This window comes from Camelus bactrianus, chromosome 24 (assembly GCF_048773025.1).
Source record: "Camelus bactrianus isolate YW-2024 breed Bactrian camel chromosome 24, ASM4877302v1, whole genome shotgun sequence".
In the NCBI taxonomy this organism is placed as follows: domain Eukaryota; kingdom Metazoa; phylum Chordata; class Mammalia; order Artiodactyla; family Camelidae; genus Camelus; species Camelus bactrianus.
This window is the reverse complement of record NC_133562.1, coordinates 27,085,104-27,104,260: the sequence shown is the minus strand read 5'-3', so window position 1 is coordinate 27,104,260 and position 19,157 is coordinate 27,085,104.

Here is a 19,157-nt window from a genome sequence, read left to right as displayed (position 1 = left end):
TCTAAATTTGCCTTCTTTGCTTATTTTTTTTTTCTTTTTATGGTGAGAGGATTGAGTAGTGCTTTGCCAGCATGCTTTCGGGGCAATTTTGGGGCAGACTTTGTGCGCCAGCAGTGAGACATTTCTGTGCATTTTACTTTCTGGACATCACCAGGGCACATGCGGAAACACGAGGGGGTTTATGCCTGCAGGCTGGGATGCTTCAGGACTCCCTGGTCCATCACCATTTGTTCTGGAGCTGCTCCGGTCAGTGAATGACTTTCTGTGGCTTGGAGTTAAGGTGGTCTGATGCAGATGATCAGATGTGTAGTTAAAGTGCTGTTACTTGAAATAAGAGAAAACCTTGAAACACAGCTCTAAAAATACAGGATGAGGGAAGAGAATTGGATGAGCTGCTTGCAGTGGGGAGTCTTCTCAGGTGACTCCCTCACCGTGATTCCTGCCAATATCCGCCCCAGCCCTGCACGGTAGTCCTGCCGAAGCAAGCATGTCCTTTGCTCAGAAACGAGCTGGATTTCCTTGTGTCTCTGGGTGCTGGCTTTTTTAAAACACATCTTACCCTTTGTTTCAAATGAAATTCTTGTTAGGAACCTCTTACACTCATTCTTCCAGACCTTGTCCATATGTAGCTGCTGAGTGGATGAACAGAATAAAATATCTCCATGTAGTGATTATTCAGACATAAGAATGAATAAAAAGAAAAAAGGGGGGGATGAAAAAGGCCACCTGCTCTGAGAAGTCCACCCTGACGGCTCAACCCGCCCTTTTCCCTTTGAAACCCCACCCCTTATAATCCTCTCTATTTGATAGTACTTACCACCTTCTAATAAACTATAACCTTAAAAAAAATAGTATGCTAATACCACTTTGAAGTGGACGACCGTTAATAACAACATGTTAAGTAAAAGGAGCCAGACACAAAAGGCCACATATTGTTGATTTCAGTGATCTGAAATGTGCAGAATAGGCACATGCAGAGGCAGAGGGCAGATGATGCTAGCGAGGGGCTGGCTGGACAGGGGGATGGGGAGTGACTGCTAATGGACAGGGGATTTCTTTTTGGGTGGAGTGTTCTGGAAATAGATGATGGTAAGGGCTGCACAACCATGAATATACAGAAAGCTGCTGAATCGTACCCCTTTAAGTGGGTGAGTTTTATTATATGTGAATTATATCTCAATTATAAAACACTGGAAAAAAAAAACTCAGTCAAAGGACAGCCTCTCCTGGGCCTGCCCCGCAGTGGGGTCTGTCAGTCTCCCTCTGTGCTTGAGATGCTTGTGACATGGTTTTCTCCTGCAGGGACTGTCTCCTGGAGGTGGGAGCGGGAGGCACGGTCCATGTGTCTCCATCATCTAGCGTGTTGTAGATGTTCCCTAAGTGCTTGTTAATAAATGCTCTGGGAGTAAGGACTAAAATGGGGCTCTTTCCTGGAAGAAGCTGTCAGCTCAGAGGGCCTGCCAGCCACTTAGGATAAATACGGGTCAGAGTGAAGTAACAAAATTCTCTGATAGAAGTTTAACAACGAGCGGTAGTACACACTAAGTAGAAGAGATTCTTGAATGGACTTACATTTCCTAATTTGGCTTCTTAAAGAGTAGAGAGAAATAAAAGTGGGAAAGAGAAGAAATCAATGCAAAAGAAAAGAGAAAACATGTAAAAATAATTAAGCTGAATGAGAAAATGAAATGATGGGAGATTGAGTACATTGTATTGAAAGAGAAGTCTGTAAATCCTCGTGACTGATGGCTGGAGGGTAGCTGTGAGATTGGGCACTTCTCCAGGATGAGAACCCACCCGGGCCCCTGACCCACATGGTGGTGACGGGCTGTCAGCTTCCTGCAGAGAATGGGGTCCTGTGATCTTGGCCTCTCACCTTCAGTCCATTGGAAAGGTACAGTGGAGCTTCCCGGGGGCTCCACGACGTGCGACACCACAGCAGACGGAGGGCAGAAGAGCTTGTGGGGACCCGGCTCACTTGTGTTGAGCCAGACGGTGAGGAAATTTATAGAACTCTAAAACGATGCCAATCTTCTGGCGTTTTGTTTTGGAAAATAGTTATCCTTCATAAAAATTTAACATTTAATGGGCTTATTATTTTAATAGGAATGAATATATAAAGTTTTAAATCCTTCTCTATTTTTCTTCATTTTTTTTTAATGGAGGTACCGGGGATTGAACCCAGGACCTCTTGAATGCTAAGCACGTGCTGTATCCCTGAGCCATATCCCTCTCCCCTAGTTTTACTTTTGAATATGGTAAGTATCTGTAGGTGTAACCTGCACACACACACAAAAGCACTCTTTGAGATCCTCAGTGATTTTTCAGGGTGTCAGGGAGATCTAAGACCAAACAGTTGGAGGCCCACAGAGCTAAAGAATACAGATGAAGACTGTAGCCCAGCTTGTCAGGCGTGTGTCTGCGTAAGGTTCTCAGGGTGGAACTGTCAGTGAGAGGAGAGCAAACGGTTGTAGCTACTAACTGTGGCCGCCTTTGAGAAGGAGGCAGGCCAGTTAGATATTTATTCCAGGTGGGGCAGATGAATTTAGGGTGAAGGAGGTGGAAAGGTATTCTGGTCCTGCTTCAGGTGGTATTATTTTAAAACACTTTCATTTCGGGTTCCTTCCTGCACAATCCATCTCTCTGCAGTGGCAGCATCTGGCCCAGAGCCTGCCACAGAGCGCACATTAGATTCTTGGTTAAATGAAGGACTGGATGGCCTGTTTCACGTGTGGGCTCAGTCCCTCAGTGGAACCCTGAGCATCGTGAGGTTCTTCCGTGTTGCCAGCCTTGACACGGGCGTGCAGAGCAGAAAAGGTGGTGTGTTCCTGTTTGTAACAAAACCAGAGATCTGTGGGTTTGATCTTTGGGGGAAAAACTGGTATTTCCACGTAATCAGACTGTCCAAATCATTCTTAGTCACTGCAGTCTGAGATGAGGATGGGCCGTAATTTTGTTCACTGTACTTTGTCTTTAACGCCCAGCTGAGCTTGAAGGGCTGTGTTTGGCCTCTGTCATCTGTCACTATCCTGCTGAGACTGGTTGCCAGGCTGGGGCTCAGAGGTTCCAGGGCAGCTCACTTCCTGCCGAGGCAGCCAACAGACACCGCCCAGGTAAGCTCTGCCCGTGCCTCTGTCCTGGGCTCGTTGGCAGTCCTTCAGCAAGCAGGAGTAATTTGTTATTGTTCCCTCTGAGTTAAGCTTGACTAATGTTTAAATAAAGTATAAAATCCGTTGCGTCAAGAATCCTACACATGAGACATTTTCTTCTGATTTTACTGAATATGCATCGATCATATTGAGTCTTATTGAATGATAATAATGGATTACAGTCATTGGTTGATTTCTGGAACAGATACATAACATTTTATGGTAGATCGACCTTGAAATTCTCGGTTCTTTTCATCCTGTGTATTTGCTGATGTTAATCCCAGATGTTAGTTTTAACAGCTGATTCAGGGCCTGGGGGCTGCTGCTTTTTTTCCTGGTTGATGAATTTCTCTTACTGAGTGAAGTTAGATTTGGTTATGTTCATTAGCAGCTGCAGACAGAAAGAATTTTTTTTCAGGAGATGACCTGCAAATGATCGCTGAATGACTTTGACCCTTTGGGCCCCTAATGAATGAAATTGCCTTAAAAGGTTCAGGACATAGCTGTCATACCGCACAGGTTGCAAAGGTAATAACAGAATGCGGAGATCCAGGTGGGACACAGAGCTGCCAGGTGATTTTTGATCCATGAGTTTTTATTTGTTTTTATGGATTATTCCCTCCAAGGAGAAAGCCTCTGGTCGTAGATGTGCATTAGATGAGGAAATGCCTTAAATTTCCTTCTCCCTGATTTATTCCATCCCCCACCACCACCAAGTGGTGCAGAGAACAGAAGCCGCGTGGCCTGAACCTGGGTGCACTCTTTGTACACAATGAATCTGATGGTTCTTGAAGACAGGCTCATCATTCTTCCTCGGGCCGTTCTAGTGGTTTCAGTGGGATCTCAGCTACTGGAGAGGGAAGAGGCAGCTTGAGACGTGATAGAGGAGATCAGGTCTAGATGTCTCTGTTCCCCATTTCCTGGGCTTGATTCTGATCTGAGGTCCCTCCCGTCAGTGTTCCCCCCCCACTGTGTTTATCCCTTGCCATTGTCTCTGCTGTCTCTGGGAGGAGGTTCCAGCTTTCTAAGCCCCCGGTCCTCTGCTCCCTCTCTCTGGGAGTGCCTGTTGCTGTGGGTGGCTTTGTTTTGTTGTCACCCTGCAATGTGAAGAGTCCTCATGTGCTGAGGCCGTTCTACTCATGTGAGCAGTGAGGCTCAGAGGTTTTGCAGAGTCATGTTTCTTTTTCCCTCTTGCTGAGTGTACGTGAAAAAGGTTTAAGTCCAAGAACGGGCTCTGTCTGCAGAAATGTCTTTATTTAGTTTTGCATGGTGTAAAAATCTTGAGAGCTTTTTAATCATTGAGGACAGTCTGTGGGGGAAACAGTCAGTGAAGCCCAGGTGAGACCTGGAAGAGCCGCACTTCCCTCACTGCCACTGGTGGTGACTTCACCCCCCTTCAGGCAGTAAGGGGCCCAGACCTGTGAACGGAGGTGACATCATGAATAGATATGTGCATCCACTGCTTCACCTTGGGTGTTAATTTCAAGCTGAGGCAGTTTGTGGCCGCAGCCTCATCCTACATCAGGAATTTATGAGGAAGACCAGACAGACTTGATTAGTGCAGTATGAAGTTTTCATGAAATTAATGTCATTCTAGTAAGATAGGGACTAGTTAAAGTGTCTTAAGCAGACAACCTTGAAGATTATTTACATAGAATGTGTATTTTTACAAATCAGAATTTGTATTGCCATGTAACCATCCACTAGAACTTTTAAATTTGAAGGAATCTGACCAGAACCATTAATTTAGAAAAATCAACATTAAATATTTTCAGGGAATAACCTTATCTCTTTTGTGATTGAAGAAAATTTTGATTTTTTTTCTGTACTCTTAATAGGTTTTAAAATATCAAAACATTGATTTGACATGTCACTTTTTAAACAGAGAGAATAAAGTTCAAGCTGTTTTAATATGTAATTAAATATTTTTCTATTTCAGCAAACTGGTGTGATTTCCTGACTCTTTGGGAAGTTTTTGCAAGACACTTAGATTACCTACTGTTGGAAAAATGCAGAAGTGACTTTTATGAATATAGGACTAGTACAGATCTGTTGGTTTTTGATATAGTGCAAGACATGAGGACTAGGAGAACTTTGCTGCTGATTGCCAGAAGGACAGATGCCGGGTCTCAGTCTCCCTTCCTGTAAAATGAAGAGGCTTAACTGGATTCTTTCCACTACTAAGATGAGTTTCCATGAGCCTACGTCTTTTGTTTATATTCAGGAATGTTTACAATATCAGATTTAATGCTGAATACCACTCCCTTCCCCGAAGAAGAATTCAGTGTGTGCTAGATAAGCATTTAGTTATCTGATTCTTCTTTCTTTTTTTAAAATTTTATTTTACTGAGTTATAGTCATTTACAATGTTGTGTCAATTTCCAGTGTAGAGCACAATTTTTCAGTTATACATGAACATGCATATATTCATTGTTACATTCTCTTTCACTGTGACCTACCACAAGATCTTGTATATATTTCCCTGTGCGATACAGTATGTTCTTGTTTATCTATCCTATATATACCTGTCAGTATCTACAAATTTCAAACTCCCCATCTATCCCTTCCCACCACCCTCCTCCCTGACAACCAGAAGTTTGCATTCTTTGTTTATGAGTCTGTTTCTGTTTTGTATTTACATTCATTTGTCCTTTTCTTTTCTTTTTAGATTCCACATAAGAGTGATCTCATATGGTATTTTTCTGTCTCTTTCTGGATTACTTCGCTTAGAATGACATTCTCCAGGAACATCCATATTGCTGCAAATGGCATTATGTTGTCATATTTATGGCTGAATAGTATTCCATTGAATAAATATACCACATCTTCTTTATCCACTCATATGTTGATGGGCATTTAGGCTGTTTCCCTGTCTGGGCTATTGTAAATAGTGCTGCTATGAATATTGGGGTGCAAGTGTCTTTTTGAAGTAGGGTTCCTTCCGGATATATGCCCAGGAGTGGGATTCCTGGGTCATATGCTAAGTTAATTCCTAGTCTTTTGAGGAATCTCGATACTGTTTTCCACACTGGCCGCACAAGTCTGCATTCCCACCAGCAGTGTAGGAGGATTCCCTTTTCTCCATAGCCTCTCCAACATTTGTCATTTGTGGACTTTTGAATGATGGCCATTCTGGCTGGTGTGAGGTGATACCTCATTGTAGTTTTGATTTGCATTTCTCTGATAATTAGTGAAATTGGGCATTTATTCATGTGTCTATTGATCATTTGCATTTCTTCCTTGGAGAATTGGTTGTTTATGTCTTCTGCTGAGTTTTGGATTTTTTTTTTTATATTAAGCCATATGAGCTGCTTATATATTCTGGAGATCAAGCCTTTGTCGGTTTCATCATTGCAAAAATTTCTCCCATTCCATAGGTTTTCATTTTATTTTGCTTATGCTTTCCTTTGCTGTGCAGAAGCTTGTACATTTAATTAGGTCCCATTTGTTTATTCTTGCTTTTATTTCTATTGCTTGGGTAGACTGCCCTAGGAGAACAATTTTGAGATGTATGACAGACAATGCATTGCCTAGGTTTTCTTCTAGGAGGTTTATTGTATCTTGTCTTATGTTTAAGTCTTTGATCCATTTTGAGATTATTTTTGTGTATGGTGTAAGGGAGTGTTCTAGCTTCATTGCTTTACATGCTATTGTCCAGTATTCCCTACACCATATGCTGAAGAGGCTGTCTTTTTTCCATTGTAAGTTCTTGCCTCCGTTGTCGAAGATTAGTTAATAAAAAGAGTGTGGGTTCATTTCTGGGCTCTCTATTCTGTTCCATTGGTCCATATGTCTGTTTTTGTACCAATACTATGCTGTTTTGATTACTGTAGCTCTATAGTATTGTCTGAAGCCTGGGAGGGTTTTTCCTCCAGCTTCTTTCTTTTTCTTCAGTGATGCTTTGTCAATTCTAGGTCTTTTGTGGTTCCATATAAATTTTATTATGATTTGCTGTAGTTCTGTGAAATATGTTCTGGGTAATTTGATAGGGGTTACATTAAATCTGTAGATTGCCTTGGGCAGTGTGACCATTTTAACAATATTGATTCTTCCAATCGAGGAACATGGGATATATTTTGTTTTTATTTATTTTAGGCTCTACTGGGCTTAACATTCCTTGATTGTTTTTCCCCAAACCTATAGCAGGCAGGTAGCCTTGATGTGCCATCATTGCTTGGCTTATTTGACTAGATTGGGAGAGGAATGTAAATTTTAGCTTTCCATTGTTTTAATAAGTCTTTCCCCCATAGATTTATCAGCAAGTCAGCAATATAAAGTTGTATCTTAGCTGTCTGACCATCAGGGCCTCGACAATCAAGGATCAGACTGCTACATTTTAGTCCCTGGGTTCTCCCTAGACCCACAACATCAATATTTGCTGGCTGCATTGGCCATCGACTCGGCAGTGAGTAGAATTAATGACAGAAATGTCCGCTCCAGAATCAAAAAGCCTCTGAAAGATTTTTCTTGTATTTTCACATTACAGACAGGATGTGAATCCAGAATCTTTTTGGTTAAAAACACCCCCACCTTTCCTGTCCTTCCAAACCCTTCGTTTCCTCGCACAGTGTTGCTGAAACCTGCAGGGTAGTATGGCAGCATCGGCTGCTGAGCGGTTTTATTTCCTTTTTCTGCTTTTCATGGCTTTGTAGGTGACATCATTACCTTAATTTCTCCTGTATAGTCACTATCTGTCACCCCAGTATGAACCTGGACACCTTGAGAAGTTAAACTCGATCTTCCTAATAACAGGCCCACTGTCCCAGGAGGAAGAGGTCCATACATTTCTGTTTATATTAATGACGGTTCCTCTCCTGGCATAAGAATAAGTGAATTTAAACAGGGGATATCGATGGAGGCACTCCCTGCTGTTGCTGGTGATAATTCCATGACATTTTGCTGTAATCTTTGTTCGCGCTGGCATGTACAGGGAACGCTCCCTTTTGTCACGGGGCTGGGAGCAAGCACCTTTTGAAGCTTTCCTGAAGCATTGTCCCATCCTTATGCAACACAGACCTACATTGATTTGCCCAGTGATTTCCTTTTTCACATCTTGGACAGACTCCAGGAGATTTTTCCTTTTTATTTCTCATAAGATTTTCTGGTGCAGCCTTTTGTTTTGTATTTCTTCATTCCTTTTTTGTGTGACCAATTTTTCCACAATTAAAACATTTGCCTTGAAAAGTTTTTCCTAATTTGAATCCTGCCATGGCTTGCAACATCATATTGGCCTTAAAACTTTCTGTTCCCACTCTCTGGCCCAATTTTATATATTCAGTCAATGGAGCCTTCCCTTTAAAGGGACCGATAGCCTTTTTGCAGTCCTCCTTAGCATTTTCATAAGCAAGAAGTTGAAGAATTGTGTTCGCAGACTCCAGGCTTGTCTGAGTGGGAGATGGGAGCAAGATGACCAGAGCAGAGTATACTGGGCAGGTCCCATATACCTGCCTTTGTCACTGCCATACCCCCAGGCCCCTGACCTCACCACGCAAGCCTCCTGGGAGCAAGCTAACCAAGAGAATTGCATCCCTTAAACCTGAGGAAGCAGATGCTGCCCTCAAGGCAGGCCTCAGGGGAGATGGAAACCAATCCAGTAGCTCACACCCCACTTCTTATGCACATACTGAGAGTCCCTGCTGTGATAATGATGACAGTGGGGGTTTGGAGGTGCCCAAGACCATTCTAGGCACAATACTCAGTAATTACTTCATTTACTTTAACCCTCACAAGCCCTTTATGAATTTGGTGCCTTTACTGTTTCCCTATTTGACAGACAAGGAAGCTGAGGATGGAAGAGGAGTGACTTTTCTAATACTAATTACCGATGATGGAGGTGGGGCCCAGGTCATCCATCTCCAAAGCACAAAGATCTTAACACACAGAGGATCTAGGAAAATGGGCATAGAATCTGATGGGAGACCCTTTTCCACTTTGTTATTTCTTCATCTGGTTTACCAAGGTGTTTTCACATTCTTACTCGAAATGTTGAGACTATATTGACCTCCTTGCAAATTACCAACTGGATAGAAGAAGGTCAGACACCAGATGGTCCCGAGGTCCCTCTGACTCAGTGACATTGTGAACTGCTATAAATAACAGCCAGATACCCTTCAATCTTTCACTTCAAAAGGATAAGCCTGCACGTTATGTCCAGTCATTGACTCCTGAAAGTATAGGCTGTCTTCTCCCAGCTGACCTCCCCTTTGGTGGATATGTACAAAAATGATGTACATCCAAAACCAGGAGCTTGGGCTCCAATAATGACATAACTTATATGAATAGTATTTACATATTTTACATGCATTTCAGTAAACTGGTGAGTTTCCTAAATTCCAGGTGGTAGAAATGAAAACTTGCAACATAATGAAAAACTTTGGCACTGAAAAGTTGACTCACACTCCCAGTCCTACATAAAATTCTGTGCTGCTCAGGAGACGATGAGGAAAACTGATGATGCAATAAGTGTAGTTCCTTCCCTGAAATCACTTGTGAATTCATCGATGAGATCACATATATAGAAGAAAGCAAAAAGCCAGCAGTAATACATGAGTGCTGTGATAAGATCTGTAGGGATTGTCTCAGGCTGACCTCCCCAGGAAGCAGATCCTCAGACAAAAATGTGTGTGCGAGCCTGTTTCGGGTATGTTCTTAGGAAGCTCCTGGGGGGAGGCAAAGTGAAAAGTGCTATTTCAATTGAAAACAAAAAAAATTCACTATCCTCCACTTTAACCATGTGGGCTGGCAGAAAAAGCCACCTTTCATATGATTTCATTCATAGGGAATATCCAGGAGAGGTAAAAACAGGCAGAGAGGAAGAGGACTTGGGGTTGTCAGGGACTGGGGAGGAAGGAAGCGGAGTGTGTGCTTTTGATCTAGGGTTTTACTTTGAGGAAAGAAATAGTGAGAAACTAGATAGTAGTGATGGTCGCACAGCATTGTGAATGCACTTAATCCTCCTGAATTGCACAATTCAAAAGGGAAAAGTCTATATTTTATTGCAAGAAACTAAAAACATAAAAATAAAGGATATCATAGATGTGAAAGAAACAAAGGAAACTAAAGAAAAACCAAACGAAAACAACTCCAGGGGAAGGGAAGTCAACTTTGGGTGGGGGAGGGGATTGACCGTGGGAATTTGGAGAAGAAGGTGTGGCTGGGGGCAGAGGGGGCTCAGCCCTAGGGGGTGGTGATGCCTGAACTTGTTCTCCGTTGCCCAGCATTCCAGGTTTAGGTCCTGGAGGAGCAGTAGGAGCTGCAAGCCGGAGCTTGGGGTCTCCTGGTGGGCCAAGATCTTCCTTTGTTTGGTCTCTGGCATCCTCCCCTACCCCGCCTGCTCTGGATCTGTAACTGTTAGACTTGGAGAGAGCTTTGAGTCTTGTGGAAATGCTGAAGCTGTGACAGAAAAACAATTTACCCACGTGCCTCCCTTTCCATGTGCCTTTTCAAGAACAGAAATCTTCCTAGAGCTTTTCAGACACGTCTCACCCAGGAAGTGCCCACAGGATGTGTTCTGTGACTGAATTCTTCCAGACAGGTGGTCTGAGGCCAGTGTTTGCTCTGGTCCCAACAGCAGCCTCTGGGGATGCCTCCTTGTGTGGCCCAGCCCTCGGCCCTCCCTCACCTGCACACATGCACCCCGCCCTGCCCTTCTCACTTTCAAGCTAGGCCTCTGTGGGCTCCTGGTCCTACACCTGACCCATAGTGAGGAGGGCACGGTGCTCCAGGTCGGAGCCGGGTGTGCTGAGCTGCCAGTCAGCCCCAGGCAGGACCCTGGTGAGAGGCCTGGGTGATGTCTGGGCAGGAGGCCTGCCCTGTTCACCTATAGGCCGTGGTAGTGGGGACACCTCCATGTCCAGATCCACCCGGAGCCTGTGCTGGCCCTCAGAAGTGTGGCGCACCAGCCCTTCACTCGGGGATGTGGAATGGGTGTCCTTGTCCACCAGCTCCTGTGGTGTCTGGCTCTGCAATGACTGTGACCAGCAGCCACCCTGGCCCAGAGGTCTCAGAGCCCTGCCCGGCCAGGACCACCCCTGCTTCTGCCCACTCGACCCTCTGCTGCCACATCAGACTGGGTCATTGTTCAGCTCAGACAGTCACCTGGGAGGGAAGAGACACACCCAGAGGGCATGGGCTCCACCTTGGGCATCAGGGCCCTGCCCTGGCTCTCCACATCCCAGCCAGCCATCTTGGACCCGAGTTGTGGACATGACCGGCCTCACAGGCCTCTGACTCTTCCTCAGCCTGCTCTTGCTTGAGGCAAGACCCTCCCACCCCAACATGACGGCCCCATCTGCACCAGCCAGGAAAGGGCTGTGGGGCTACCCAGGTGGGATCTGAGTGGTCGCACGGCCACGGTAAGCCTGCCCTGGGGCTCCCTGTGTTACCTTTGGGTACCTCTGGCCAAAAGGCCAGAGGCCCCTGGGGTGAAGATTTACCCAGTGTCAGCACCGATGATACAGTCCCTTGTTGCAAGCATTCCACAGGCCGCGCCTCGGGTGTTGAGATGCAGCAGAACATCTCTGAGTTGCGCTGAGTTGACCAACCAAGTGAGCTGAGTACGGGGCTCCTCTACAAAGTCGGTGTCTTGGAACTTGGAACTAGGTTCCAAGTTCTGTTGAGCTCTATTGTAAGGTCACTTCCTGGGGTCCCCTTCCCCAAGCTTCCTCCTGACACAAAGCTCCCCAAGGGCATTTCTGGGCTGCCGATGGCTCACTTCCCACCCCATGCCGTGTCCATACACAGTGACACCAACTCAGCTCAGCCCTTAGCCCTGGGGATACCTGGATGCAGCCAGGGCACCAGCTCTGGACACACCTCTGAGGACACAGCTGTGTTCAGACCCGGCTCCCCCGTCACCAGTGCTGTCACCCTGGACAAGCCACGTGCCTTTCAGTGTCTCCCCAGTCCCCCATCAGTGCAGAGGGCATCATTCAGGCCCCTGATTCCTAGGTAAGCCATAAGACTATAGACACATAAATGTCCACTGCATATGTCACCCCCATGGGTTGGGATCACAGGGAGCTTGTGCACAGACCTAGCAAATGAAGGACACCACACAGGGCTGGCAGACCGCAGAGCACACCCTACACAGGCTGGGGTCTGCCCTGAGGAATGAGGAAAGTCACCCTTCTTGCCGCCTGCTTCCCAGCTCCCTGTCCCCATGTTGAAATTAAATACAATTCTGAAATTTTCCACTCTGGCATACAACGTCCTAAGTCATTCTTTCATATTCAGATTCAGGCTCAGTGTCTCATCTGGGCCTCTAGGGTGAGCTGCCCCACAGTGTCTCCCTGCTTGTTTGCCTTCTGGTCACACGTCCTTGTGTGATTCCCCACACCCTCCCCTGCAGGGTGGATGGACATTGGGACCAGGTTCTGACATGTAGACTGACTTGTGAAAACGTGCATGACTTCCACACATTCCCAGCTCCAGTGTTCATTCTTTCTCTCTCAGTGCTTCTCTGTCTGTTTTGTCTCTGTTTCTCTCTCCCTCTGCCTCTCTGTGTTTCATCCTGTCTGTCTATTTCCTGTATGTATGTGTGCATATGTTTACATGTGTATGTGTGTATTCATGTGTGTGTATTTTTAGGACCCAGTGCAGATCACTTCTGAAAATGCCTTGATGACATATTATGTGGTATTCATGTTACTGAAGAAAAATAATCTTTGAAAGTTGTGCAAACACTTTGGTGGAATCAGCTCTAAGGATCAGTACCGCTGGGGAAGGGATGCACCTGTGGCCCTTTGATGCATCCTGCACACTGTTCCCCCGGAGAGCAGCGTCTGTTCGCTCTTCCCTACAGGGGACCTGCTGGGGCCTCTGCCTCCTCACGTTGTCACCAGGCTAAAGGCCTGCCAGTGCGATGGTGACCAGTGCTGCTGCCACAGTGTGTCCGTCTGCCTGTGTCCTCACCTGAGAGGTTGAGCATCTCGAGCACACTGGCCACCTGCACTCCCTCTCATTGGAACTGCCTGTGTGAGTTCTCTTTCTTTTTAGAACACTGGGTTTCATGAGGTTTTTGGCCCAAAGGGATATGAAATCTTTCTCTGACCTTGGGTCATGAGGAAAGCTTTTTCCACGTTGTGGTTTGTCTTTCCAGCTGTCTTTCTTGGCCTTTGTTTGTTTTTTGGTTTTGTTTGATTTGTTTCACCACAGGAAGAGTGAAGCATCTCCCTTTTGGCTCTGGTTTCATAATTAGAACAGCAGTGCCTACCCCCAGACAATGCACAGAGTTATTAAAAGGGCTTTATTTTGTACATATCGTCTTTAATTCATCTGAATTTTTCCTTTCAAAATACAAACATGCTAATTCATGTAAACACACACAAAAAAATCACCAGTCCCCTCTTAAGTTATGTGGGCACACACAAAAAGTCACCTTTTATATGATTTCATTAACAGGGAACCTCTAGGATAGGTAAAGACACAGAAAGAGAAAGGGGATTGGGGTTTTTCATGAGCTGGGGGAGGGAGGATGTGGGCTGTGCCTTGAATACAAGTTTTTACTTTGAGGAAGGAAATAGTCTGAAACCAAACAGTGGTGTTGGTCTCACAGCATTATGAGTGCACTTAATGCTTCTTAATTGCAGAATTTTAAATGGGAAAAGCCTAAACTTTATTCTTGTAAACTTAAAACATATAACTAGATGTTACTCTAATAGAAAAGAACAAACCTGGCTCCATATTAGATCTGTTCTTTTGTCTTTAACCCTGTACCCTGTCTTCTAGGCTCAGTCTTGCTGGCTCTGCACATTTTGTAAAACAATTTTGCCTTTAGCCTCTCTGGTAAATGAAAGAGATTGTTCTCAAGGCTCTGACCTTTAAGCATATTAACACTTTTGCACTGATATAAAGACAATAATTTGCCGAATAGAAAATAACTTGTTTTGTTAGATATTTTGCAGGGGCAGCATGACCTGACCCACGTGGACAGCTATAGAGCAAGAAAATGGTAGACTACGTCCTGGAGAACCATCTTCCCCATGTCAGACTTCAGGTTCATTTTCTATTGAAAAGGGGAGGGGCTGTGGTTCATTGCTGCAAACTTCTTGGCATAGGATTTCTTTGTTCTTGGAATCCTTTGCAGCGGTCCATGTGGGTTGGATCATGGTATCCCTGTAAAACCTCGAAGAAAGCAAAGGTTATGTTCTATCCTGCAACTTGTTATCTTTATAGGAGGGCAAAAGTGTTAATATCCTTAAAGGTCAGAGCCTTGAGAATAGGCTTTCATGCACATTTCAGGCTAAAGGCAACATTGTTTTACAAAAGGTGCAGAGCAAGCAAGAATAAGCCTAGATAACAGAAGGCAGGTTTAAAGGAAAAGGAACAGATCTAATATGGATTCAGATCTGTTCTTTTCTATTACAGTGCCTTTTGTTGAGAGGTAAGAGGATGTTTACAGGTGGGTCCTCCTCTGCTCCAGGCTGGGGTTCAGGCAGGAGTCCTTCCAGGTTCACCATGAATGTGGACTTGATCTCCTGCAGAGAAAGTAACAATTATTGGTGATTAAAATTGCAGTGAAAGTCCCTTCAATTGCCTGTAAAACGTACCATGGCAAGGGACATCTCATAGGCCAGTCAACGGTCAGTCTCCCCTGATGAAAGGGACCAGCAACATGGCGAGTTCCATGGTGGCCTGGCCATCGAAGCTGCCTGCTTTGTTCTCCAGCCTTGGCTTCCTAACATGAACACTTTAAAAGTTCCCATCCCTCTTCCCTTCTGCCCAGTGTGAATGAACAAGGTATCTGCACCCACATGGGCTGAGCCCACGCCATGCACACAGCCCTGTGCACAGAGCCAACTGCCTGCTCTCCATCTCTGGGGTTAGCTGCAACCTCCAAACTCCCCAATCCCTGCAGGTCTGCATTCCCAGTGCTTCTGCCCTAGGGGTCTGGATCACAATCAGGACCATCAACCACCCCAGGTCCACAGGCCAGTTGCGGGCAGCCAGATATCACCCTGACACTCAGACTCAGATGAGGCACAGTGTGCAGGGTTCAGGACACCAGGGCGGGAATTGTATCTGCCTCCAGCTCGGCCCGCCTCGCCCTGTAGCCTCAGACACTAGCTATGCAGGTGCACACTAGGCTGGAACCCTCGCTGGTGGCAGTCACCATGGGGACTGGAGTCCAGAATACCAAACCCCTACCACGGGGTGAGTAGTGAGTGAGTCAACTCCAGGTAGGGGTGCACTAGGAGTGAGGGGGGAACCCGCAGTGAAGGGGATACAGGCTGAGAGGTGACGGGCTGCTCAGAAGGAACTGACCCAGTTGAGGGGTGAGGGGGACCACTTAGGGATGTTGGAGGTCCTGTGGTGAGGCATAAAGGGTGAAGTTGGGGTGTACGGGCCATAAGTTAGGACCTAGCAGGATGGAGTATGTGGCAGGGACCTCAGTGTGTGGAGAAGGAGCCCCATCTTCGGGGTCTGGTGGGAGACTGGGCCTGTCCAGGATGGGAAGATAGTATCGGGAAGGGAGAGGCTAGCAAGGGGAGTGGGCCTGGGGCTGTGGCCCGGCCCAGGGTGGTTTTGATTTTGAGCGCCAGGACCCCATTGGTGGCGGTATGGGGGCTCTGGGGATGGAGATCTGGGGAATGGCGGGCAGGAGGGTAGGCCCACAGGAGAGTGGGCCTGCAGAAGGGTGGTGTCCCAGCCCACCGTCCCACCGCAGGGCCTGACCCAGGTCCTCCTGGCCCCAGGCGCCACTTCCGGTATAGCAGTAGCCCCAGCCAAAAGTCCCCGATGCTGGCGGGACGGGGTGGGGGAGGGCGTGCATGCTCAAACGCACAGACGCGCGGACAGCGGAACCCGCGCAGAGCGTGTGGCAGCCAGGTGGGAGCCGGGTGTTCCTGGAGTAGCTCCCTGAAAAGGAGCGCGGCCTGGAGTCTGGGCCGACGCTTACAGTCTCCTCCGCTGCCGCCGCCTGGGAGGTGAAGGGGCGCTGGATGGGGCACGGAGCCGGCGAGTGCGGCCTGAGCTGCACAGCTGGGGAGGCGCATGGGTAGGGGTGCTTAGTTGAGTCCCGGGCCACGAGGCCCATTAGGACCCTGAGGAGGGTCTGAGGCCGCAGCCTGGCTCGTGGTGCTGTCCCCTCTCCTTAGTAGTCCCTGAACCCCGTGTCTGCCCTGACTCTTATTCCCGGGTTTGGGAAAGTGGGTGTGGCCCCGGAACATCTCCAACCAGCCCTCAGACCATGGCCTGCTCCCTGGAGTCTGGTGCGGTGCAGTCAGTGGGCGGCGGCTGAGAAGAGGGGTACCTGTCCTCAGGGGGAGCAGGTGGACTTGCTCCCATCTCCTCCAGGGCCTGTTCTCGGGGCGGCCACTGCTGCCCCGGGTTCGGAGACACATATTCATGCCAGCCCGCTCCTGGGAGGAGGGTGCAGTGCTGTCTAGGGCAGCGTCAACAGCGGGCAAGGACTTGTGGAGGACCGGGCTCTAGCCCAGGGTAACTCACTCTCCTTTCTTCTCTTGCTTCCTCAGGTGGTGGCAGTAGCGGCTTTTCCAGTGTAGGTTATTACCTGATATTGAATGTAAGTTTCTGTGCTATAGAGAAGAAACTTTTTTTTAAATCTATTTTCATATATAGTGGCTAACATTTGTAAGTCTCAAATTCCCAAATTTATCCCTTCCCACCCCCTTTCCCTGGTAACCATGAGATTGTTAACTATGTGTACGAGTCTGTTTCTGTATTGTAGATGAATTCATAGTGACCTTGTTTCTTTCTTCTTTTTCTTTAAGATTCCACATGATATCATGTGGAGTGATATCATGTGGCATTTTTCTTTCCCCTTTTGGTTTGCTTCACTTAGAATGATATTCTCTGGGTCCATCCACCTTGCTGCAAATAACATTATTTCATCCTTTTTAATGGCAAAGTAGTATTCCAATGCATAAATATACCACAAATTCTTTATCCTGTCATCTGTTGCTACATTATAGGATGCTTCTATGTCTTGCCTGTTGTATATAGTGGTGCTGTGAATATTAGAGTACAGTCCCTTTTCGAATTGGAGTTCCCTCTGGATATATTCCCAGAAGTGGGATTGCTGATTCATAGGGTAAGTCTATTTTTAGTTTTTTGAGGCAATTCCATACTGTTTTCCATAATGGCTATACCAAACTACATTTCCCAGTGACAGTGTAGGAGGCTTCCTTTTTCTCCACAACCTCTCCAGCATTTCTCATTCATGATGGCCATTCTGACTGGTGTGAGGTTGTACCTCATTGTAGTGTTGATTTGCATTTCTCTGATAATGAGAAGTATTGAGCATTTTTTCATGTGCCCATTGGCCTTATATCTTCATTGGAGAATAGCTTGTTTATATCTTCTGCCCATTTTTGTATTGGGTTGCTTGTTTTGTGTTATGAACTTGTGTGAGCTGTGTATATACTCAGGAAATTAGGCATTTGTCAGTCGCATCATTGGCAGATATTTTCTCCCATCCAGTAGGTTGCCGTTTTGTTTGCTTAAGGATTCATTTGCTGTGAAAAAGCCTGTAAGTTCAGTTGGGTCCCATTTGTTTATTTTTTGCTTTTATTTGCATTGCTTGAGTAGACAGCCCTAGGAGAACATTGCTGAGAAGAATGTGAGAGAATGGTTTGCTTATGTTTTCTTCTAAGAGGCTTGTAGTGTCTTGTCTTATATTTAAGTCTTTAAGCCATTTTGAATTTGTTTTTTTGTGTGGTGTGGGGGAGTGTCCTAACATCATTGATTTGCATGCAGCTGTCCAGTTTTCCCTGCAACATTTGCAGAAGAGACTGCCTTTACTACAGTGTGTGTGCTTGCCTCCTGTGCTGAAGACTAATTTACTGTAGGTCTGTGTTTATTTCTGGGCTCTGTGTTCTGTTCCATTGATCTATATGTCTGGTTTCATGCCAGTACCACACTGTTTGATTATTGTATCTCTGTAGATTCATCTGAAGTTGTGGAAGGTCATTCTTCCAGCTTTATTCTATTTCTTCAATATTGATTTGGCAATTTTGGGTCTTTATGAGTCCATAGGAATTTTAGGATTATTTGTTCTAGTTCTGTGAAAAATGTCCTGGATAACTTGGTAGGGATTGCATTAAATCCGTCGATTGCCTTGAACAGCACGGCCATTTTAACAATATTGATTCTTCCAATCCAAGAGCATAGTATTTCTTTCCATTTCTTTAAGTCATCTTTAATTTCTTTAATCAGTATTTTGTAGTTCTCATTGTATAAGTCTTTCACCTGCTTGGTCAGATTTATTCATAAGTATTTTATCATTTATTGGTTGTGATTTTAAAGGGGATTGTTTCTTTACTTTCTTTTCTTACTATTTCATTGTTAGTGTAAAAAAATGCAACTGATTTGTGCAAGTTAATGTTGTATCCTGCCACCTTGCTACATGTTTTTGTAGTTCTTCTCTGTCCTTCTTTCATACTCTTCCCTTATGGGTAGTTGACTTTCTTTATTGTTACATTTGTGCTTCTCACTTGTTTTTGCATATCTAATGTAGGTTTTTGATTTATGGACACCATGAGGTTCATATAAGTTGCTTTGTTACAATATCTGATTGTTTTAAAGTGATTGTCACTTAAGGTAATATAAGTTCAAAAAAGATCTCCTCTTTTACTCCTTCTCCACTCCTTTTTTGATTGTATTGTTTACATCTTCATATGCATCCTATAAGTGTTTATTGTAAGTATAGTTTTTACAAATTTTGTCTTTTAGTGTTTGTAGTAGCTTGTTTAAGTGTTTGATTCACAGCCATTGCTCCATTTTTGCCTTTAAAGTGGGATTTCCCCCTTCACATAAGTTCTTACTTCTTGTTCTTTTTCACATAATGAAACCTTTTTAATACTTCTTCTAACGTCAGTTTAGGAATGATGAACTCTTAGTTTTTGCTCATCTGAGATGCTTTTTAATTCTCTTTCAATTCTGATTAATAACTTTGCTGAGTAGGTGGCCTAGATTCCAGGTTTTTTCCTTTGAGTACTTTAAATATATCATGGCTGTTCCTTCTGGCCTGCAGTGACTCTGCTGAAA